The sequence below is a fragment of the Hemiscyllium ocellatum genome, chromosome 1 (assembly GCF_020745735.1).
Source record: "Hemiscyllium ocellatum isolate sHemOce1 chromosome 1, sHemOce1.pat.X.cur, whole genome shotgun sequence".
Classification (NCBI taxonomy): Eukaryota; Metazoa; Chordata; class Chondrichthyes; order Orectolobiformes; family Hemiscylliidae; genus Hemiscyllium; species Hemiscyllium ocellatum.
In genome coordinates this window covers 40,764,306-40,772,730 of record NC_083401.1, presented here as the reverse complement: position 1 = coordinate 40,772,730, position 8,425 = coordinate 40,764,306, and positions in this window count along the sequence as shown.

Below are 8,425 nucleotides of genomic sequence, written 5' to 3'. Positions count from 1 at the left end.
TTACCTTCTGCTGAGGTGGACCCGTAGTTCCAGCCTGTTCCTGTCCCAAGAAACTTTTACTTCATCCTAGTTTCACTATTTTGTCGCCCATTGTCTATTTGTTTCCACTTCCACCATTCATCTGACTGTTGGATTCCAAATATCTGGTTTGCCAGCATTAGCTGCTTCCTCTTCACCATGGACAAACAGTCTCTCTACATGTTCATCTCCACCCCAAACCCCTCCCTCTCTTCGCACCCCCCCCCCCCCCCCCCAAACAAAATAAAATGAGTGTTCTCTGCTTTCTTGGCAAAAACCTGAACTGTCCCCATCCCATGCTTACCACCCTTTGTCTGGCTGAGTTCATCCTCACCTTAAACAGCTTTTTGCCTTTAATTCCTCTTCCTTTCTTCAGGTCAAAGATGTAGCCATTGGAACTCTCATGGGTGCCAGTTATGCTAGTCTCTTAAGAGTTATATGTAACATTCCAATCAAACTCCTATTTATTGCTCACAATGTAGTATCCTGTATATTGGGAATATCAAAATACAGAATGGATAACTGCCTTGCTGAATACTTATGCTGTCTCTGTAAAAGGGATTTTGACCATCTAGTTGCCTGCTGCTTTGCCACACCACTGAGTTCTCATGCCCTCTATGTTCCAGGTCCTGCTTTCTATGGGTTTGCTTCCAACCGTTTACATGGATTGTTGTCACTACCAGGACTTCATCTTCCTCCTGGCTTAGTACCAGCAAGTTTTTTAGTTGTCTATCTTTTTTTTTCATGTTCTTGTGCTCTCCCGCTCTTGTATCAGGTAGATTCTTATTGTCATGTTCCCATGGTGATGTGATCAGAGTTCGGCTCTTATATGATCCCCTTTTGAAAGATGCACAATGTATGTCAATTTATGTAGCCTTCATAAAACAGCATCCTGTGTTTTTATATATGTAGCTTCTAGCAAATGCATCACACTCTGACAAATACAAAACAATTCAAACTAATATAAAAAAACTGCTAATAACTAAGCTAAAAAAGGAAAGGCTTAACTAATAATAATAAAAATGATAACCATAATGAAGCTCAGTAAACAAAGCAATAGCCCTTGATCATCAAGCACATAAGTTTATACATATGAATATGTTTGTAGTTCCTCCCCTCTTGATACTGGATTCATTGCATTTTCCCAGATATCCTCTCACATTCAGAAGAGATCTCAATGTCCAACTTCCTCTCCCGTACTTTACAGAGCTGTTCGGTCTTGCCCGAGGGACCTTCTCCCAATGGATAAACATTATTTGTTAGCAATGCATCGTCATCACTCAACACCCTCTTCTTCATGTTGGATCTATAAGGATCAGTTAGAAGTGTGCTCTCTTTGTATGAAGTTTCTAATTTGAAACAAACGAAAGAGGTCCCTACTAGGCAATTCATATTTCTGAGCCAACTGGTGAAAGGACATCATTATGTCCTCTTCGAATAAATCACCCAGGCACGACATGCCCCTAGTTGTCCATAGTTTAAACCCAGAGTTCTTCATCACTGGCTGAAAGCCTGGCATACAAACTACGGGTGTCAAAAATTACGTTTGGACAATACCCTCCAAGCCTTGACAATATTGATGACTGTTGGGCTATAGCAATATCCATTGTTCTGTTTTTTTTCCCTTAGAACAGTGGGCTCATAAGGGGGCATCTTGCCTGAGATGCTTCAATGTCCAACCACAGTGAGCAAGGGTCCCCTGGGCCCAATCATTCATGTAAGATAGCAATGAGCTTAACTGATAGTTTTTGATATCTGAGAGGCCCACTGGACAACGCTAGCTGGAGCAGCATTTATTGTCCATACCTAGTTGCCCTTGAAAAGATATTGGTGGACCGTTGCCTTGAACCACTGCAATCCTTTTGGTGTAGTTGGTCCCATAATATATTTTGGGAGGGAGTGCCAGGACTTTGACACAGAAGAAGCGGCAATGTATTTCTGCATGCTGATGCTGTGTGTTGCAGGAGAACTTGAAGGGGTTGGTGTTCCTACATAGCTGCTACCCTTGTCCTTTTATGTGGTATTGGTCACGGGCTTTGGAGCGTGCTGTCTTAGGAACTTCAGTAAATTTTTGCACTGCATCTTGAAGATGGTACCTTGCTGTTTTTGAGTGTCAGTAGTTGAGGGAGTCAATGGAATCACATCCAGAAACAATCAGGTGGACCACTTTGTCCTGGATGATGTCATGTTTCTTGAGTGTTTTGCAGCTAACTCGTCCAGGCAAGTGGACAGTATTCCATCACACTGTTAGCTTGTAGAATATGGTTAAGCTTTTGTAAGGACTATTGCTAATAGCTTGCTCAGTTCAGGTAATCCCCATGATGTTGATAGTGGGGGTTTGATGATGCTTATGCCATTGAATATCAAGGAGCAATGGTTAGGTTCTGTTTTTTGTTGGAGATGGTCTTTGCCTGATGCTTACGTGGTGAAAATGTTCCTTGGCATTTGTCAGCCCAAGCCTGAATATTGTTCAAATCTTGCTGTATTTGAACCTGGATGCTTCAGCATCTGAGGATTCTGAATGGTGTTGCATATTGTTTAATCATCAGCAAATATCCCCACTTCTGGCCTTACAATGGAGGGTAGGTCATTATTGAAGCAGCTAAAGATAGCTGAGTCTAGGATATTCCCTGAGGAAGACCTGCAGAGAGATCTTGGAGATGAGATGACTGACTTCCAACAATCATAATCCCTGTGTCAGGTAGGGTTGCAGAATTTCCCCTGATTCTCATGGACTAGTTTGGCTAGGAGTCCTTGATACCACACTGTCAAATGTGGCCTTGACTTCAAAGGCAGTCACTCCCTGCTTACCTGTAAAATTCAGATCTTTTATCCATATTTGAACTAATGAGATGGGTTCTGAAGAAGTGACACTGGGCTTGAAATATTAATTTTTCTGTCAACAGAGGCTGCTAGATTTGAGCTTTTTCAATATTTCATGTTTGTATTTTTCAGATTTCCAGCATTCACAGTTCTTTGTTTTATTATAATGGAGAATATTGAGCTGTAATAAAATTATGATGTGGCTTCAGACTCCAATATTGTGAATACATCACCGATATTTCGGAAGTATGTGAAGAGCAGAGGGTGAGAGCATTGAAGATGGCCTTCCCATGGTAACCAAGAAACATGTTGATAATAGCTTATATAGTTCAGTTGAATTTCAGAGACACCATGTGTGATCACATAGGGGCAAGGTATCATCCCCTTTCAGATATATGTTCAGGCCATTATGTCAAACAGCCATTCGTAGTAAATTAATGGACAGCATGATAATACTTCTACTGTCCATATGTTGGTCACAATTTACATCTATTACACATTTGAAGAAAGTAGTGGTAAAGTCACTGACTGATATTCCAAAACCCAGGTTATTGTACTGGATTTGAATTCCACCGTGGCAGATGGTGAAATTTGATTTCAATAAAATTCTGGTCTAAAAGGCGAGTCTAATGGTGACCACAATTAATTTTTGTTAAAAAAACCCATCTGGTTCACTAATATCCTTACCTGATCTGCCTACCTGTGGCTCCAGACCCATAGCAATTTGGTTGACTCTCATCTCCGCTCTAGGCAATTAGGGAAAGGTAATAAATAATGACCTGATTCCCGATGAAGGGCTTTTGCCTGAAATATTTATTTTTCTGCTCCTCAGTTGCTACCTGACCTGCTGTGCTTTTCCAGCACCACTAATCTTGACTCTGATCTCCAGCATCTGCAGTCCTCACTTTCGCTTAATAAATAATGGCCAAGCCAGTGACACCCACATCCCATTAACTTAAAAATAAAAATGTAAATTTCAAAAATATTTTAGGTGATTACAGGCACCCTGATTAAATATTTCAAAGCTTCAACTTCTAGCCATCTTTTAGTAACATTTTAAGCTCTGTGCCAATAAACATTATTTAAAATCTTGTTACACAAATCCTTTTAATATAATCTCTGAGAACTTAAATCTCTTGTTTAAAAGTTATCACTCTATACATACAACAATATCCCTCACTATACTTTTATCACCAAACTAAGGGGGGAGTTAACTTATTCAATATGGACATCATCTAGGACAAAGAAGCTGACTTGATTGGCACTGACTCCCTCCCTAAAGCCATTGTGGGTCAACCAAACTGAAAGTGGACTGCAGCAGTTCAAGAAAGCTGCACACAACCACCTTATCTAGGGTGTCTAGGGACAGCCATTGACAACCCGTTCTATAGATGAATTTAAAAAAAGCAAACAAATGGCATTCAGATGAGTATGTTAGGAACAAGGCCTTCGAGTAGCAAATAGGTAAAGTTAAAACTTATGGGATCCAGTGTAACTTGGCAAAATGGATCCAAAGTTGGCTTATTTAAAGGAGACAGAGCATGGTGGTGGAAGGCAGTTTGTGTAACTGGAGACCAAAGTGCAGTGGCATACCACATGGGGATCAATGCTGGTTCTTTTATTGTTTGTGATATTTATTAATGCTTAGATGAGAATATGGGAGGAATGATTAGTAAGTTTGTAGATGACATAAAGATTGGCTGACAGTAGAGAGGAAGGTGTTAGGTTACAGGAAGATGTAAATGGATTAAGCAGATTAGTTGCAGATGGAATTTAATCCTGATAAATGTAAGGTGAGTGCTTTGGAAAAGGGAACAAGACAAGGGAGTACTCAATGGATGGCCAGATGTTAGGGAGCTTAGGGGAACAGAAGGATCTTGGGGTGCTTGTCCTGAAGGTAGCAGGTAAAGTTAATATGGGATTACATAGATTGTGAGCAGAGAATGTAAAGGATTATGAGGAGCAGGGTGAATAGAAAGCAACTGTTTCCCTTAGTTGAAGGGTCAGTAACAAGGGGGCATAATTTAAAAGTGAATGGCAGGAGGTTTAGAAGGGATTTGAGATACGCCTTTTCACCTCGAGGGTTCGGAATGCACTGTCTGTGAGGATAGTTGAGGCAGGAACCTTTTAAAGGTATGTGAATGAGCAGTTCAGAAGGCATTCAAGGCTACAGGCCTAGTACAGGAATGCATGACTAGTGGAGGTCGTATAATTTTTTGACAGTACATAGTTGATGCGTCAAAGGGTCTCTTCTGCATTGTATGATTCTGTAGTCCTGCAGGTTCTTCTTAGTAACATTTAAGAGTTAATGCCAAAATTGAGAGAGCTGTCTGAAAGACTAGTCAAGCAAAAGCCTGATATTATCATACCGAATTGTAACTTGCAGACAATGTTCCAGTTACCACCATCACCAACCCTGTATATATCCTATCTCACAGACAAGACAGTCAGGAGGGAATTGCCTTTGGAAGTTCTCAACATTGAACCATATGAAGTCTCATGACATCTAGTTAAACGTGGCAAGAAAACATGCTTCTGATTACCAAATAGCACTCCTTCCTCTCCCATATCAGCTGATGAAACAGTATTCCTCCAAGTGGAACACCACTTGCAGAAAGCAGAGTGGCAAGGGCACAGAACGTACTCTGATGGATGTTTTTAGAATTTTCTTCCTCAAAAGGCAATGGATACAGAATTTTAAAATAGTTTTAAGGCAATAGATAGATTCTTGATTACCAAGGGAAGAAAAATGATCAGGAATATACAAGAACATAGACTTGAGGTTAAAATAGGATCAGCTATTGAATGGTGGAGTAAGCTCAAAAGGCTTAGTGACCTGCTTTTGTTTGTATGTGTATTCGACTTCAGTGTCCATAACCAAGAGTGGCTTGGCAGCACCACTACTGACTGAGCTGGGTTCGAGCCCTAAATGACATAGCTGCTAGACTGGGTCCAAGGCAGGATGTGAAGGAACAACAAAGAAGGGCAAAATACACTTCATTAATCTCATCCTCCCCAATCTGCCTGCCACAGGTGCATCTGTCCATGACAGTATAGAAAGAGGAGTGACCTTGTGGAGACAAAGTTCATCGTAACATTGAAAATGCCCTCCTGTGTAGCACTTCCACTATGACATCTAGCAACTCGAGTGGTCAACCATGCGATGCTGTAAGCTGACAATAGCAGCAGAATTGTAGTCCAACACAATTGGCAATCTTATGGCCCAACATATCTCCTACTTGATCTACTATTATCAAGCTGGGAAATCAACCCTGGTTCCATGATGAGCCTAGGAGGGCATGTCAGGAGCAGAACCAGGGATACATAAAAATTAGGTGCCAAATCATTGAAGCCAAATCACAGGACTACTTGCATGCCAAATTGCGTAAGAATCAACTAATAAACAAATCAAAGTGATTCTACAAAAAACAGATCAGGGATTTACAGTCTTCTTCAATGTGAATGCAGGTGGACAATTAATAACCTCCTGGAGGTTCCACAAACATCGATATCGTGAATGATGGCGGACCCCAGCACAGTAGTATGAAAGATAAGCTTGAAGCATTGCAACAATCTTTAGCTAGAAGTGAGAAGTGGATAATCCACCTTGACCTAGAAGTCCTTCAGCATCTCAGAAGCAAAATTGCAGCTAACATGATTTAGTGCTCATATCAAGAAATTGCTGAAGGCAGTACATAACTGTGAAGCTTACGGCCTCTGACAATATTCTGGCAACAGTATTCAAGATTAGTGCTCCAGAACTTGCCACACCTTAGCCAAACTCTTCCAGTACAGCTGTAATATTGCTACCTACTCAACAACACAAAGAATTGCCAAGATTGTCCCATACACAAAAAAGGACAAATCCAAACCAGTAAATTAATTCCCATCAATAATGTGGAAAGTGATGAAGAGGTCATGAATAGTGCTATGAAACCGCACTTACTAAGAAAAACCTAAGGAAGAAGTATGGACACAACACCACAAGAGGCCTTAGTTTCACAGGGTAGTGTTCAAGGTGCAACCATTTTCAACTGTTTTGTCAATAATTTTCTCTACAGTAATGTTTGACAATTACACGATGTTTAGAACCATTTGCAATTCCACAGGTAATTACACAATCCATGTTCAAATGCAGGAAGACCTGAACAATATTCAGACTTGAGCTAAGTCGTATGGTATTTTTGCACGGCACAAGTGCAAAGTAATGACTATCTCCATGAAAAGAGAATCCCACCATCATCCCTTATCATTCAACAGTATCAACATCACAGACCCTACGATCCCTGAGCTTTAACATTGACCAGAAACTGAACTATACTTTAAATACTGTTTGGAAGCTAGAAATTCTGCAGTGAGCAGCACATATCTTGTCTGCCTGATGCCTGTCATCAGCAAGCATAAAATTGACACCATGTGATACAGAGTATCTTGCTTGATTGGCGCTTCAAACACCAATTGTGACATAAAACACAAATTGCTGGGAAAGCTCAGCAAGTCTGGCAGCATCTATGGAGAGAAATCAGAGTTAACGTTTCAGGTTCAATCACCCTTTCTCAGACCCAGTGTTGACATTCTCTCTTAACCACTGATGCACAGTAGCAGCGATAAGACCATAACACGTAGGAGCAGAAATAAGGCCATTCAGCCCAATGAATCTGCTCTGCCATTCAATCATGGCTGATAAGTTTCTCAAACACATTCTTCTGCTTTCTTCCCATAATCCTTGATCCCCTTGATACTCAGGAACTTATCCATCTCAGTCTTAAATATACCCAATGACCTGGCCTCCACAGCCTTCTGTGGAAGTAAATTTCATAGATTTGCCACTCTCTGGCTGAAGAAGTTTCTCCTTATCTTCGTTCTAAAAGATCTTCCATTTACTCTGTGCCCTCGGGTCCTAGTCTCCCCTACCAATGGAAACATCTTCCCAACATCTACTCTGTCCAGGCCATTCAGCATTCTGTATGTTTCAATGAGATCCCCACTCATCCTTCTAAACTCCATCAAGTATAGACCAGTCCTCAAACATTCCTCATACGTTAAGCTTTTCATTCTTGGGACCATTCTTGTGAACCTCCTCTGAACATGCTCCAACGCCAATGTATCCTTCCAGAGATATGGGGCCCAAAACCATGTATACTCCCATGTGGTCTAACCAGAGCCTTATAGAGCCTCAGAAGTACAGCCCTGCTATTACATTCAAGTCCTCTCAAAATAAGTGCCATAATTGCATTTGCCTTCCTAACTACTGACTCAACCTGCAAGTTTACCTTGAGAGAATCCTGTACTGGAACTCCCAAGTCTCTTTGCACTTTAGTCTTCTGAATTTTCTCCCCATTTAGAAAATAGTCCATGCCTCTATTCCTGCTAAAGTGCGTGACCTCGCACTTTCCCATGCTGTACTACATCTGCTACTTCTTTGCCCATTCTCCTAACCTGTCCAAACCCTTCCCACCTTCTCAATGCTACTTGTCCCTCTACCTACCTTTGGATCGCCTGAAAGTTTAGCCAGAATGCCCTCAGTTCCGACATCTAGATCGTGAAAAGTTGTGGTCCCAACAGTGAACCTTGCAAAACACTA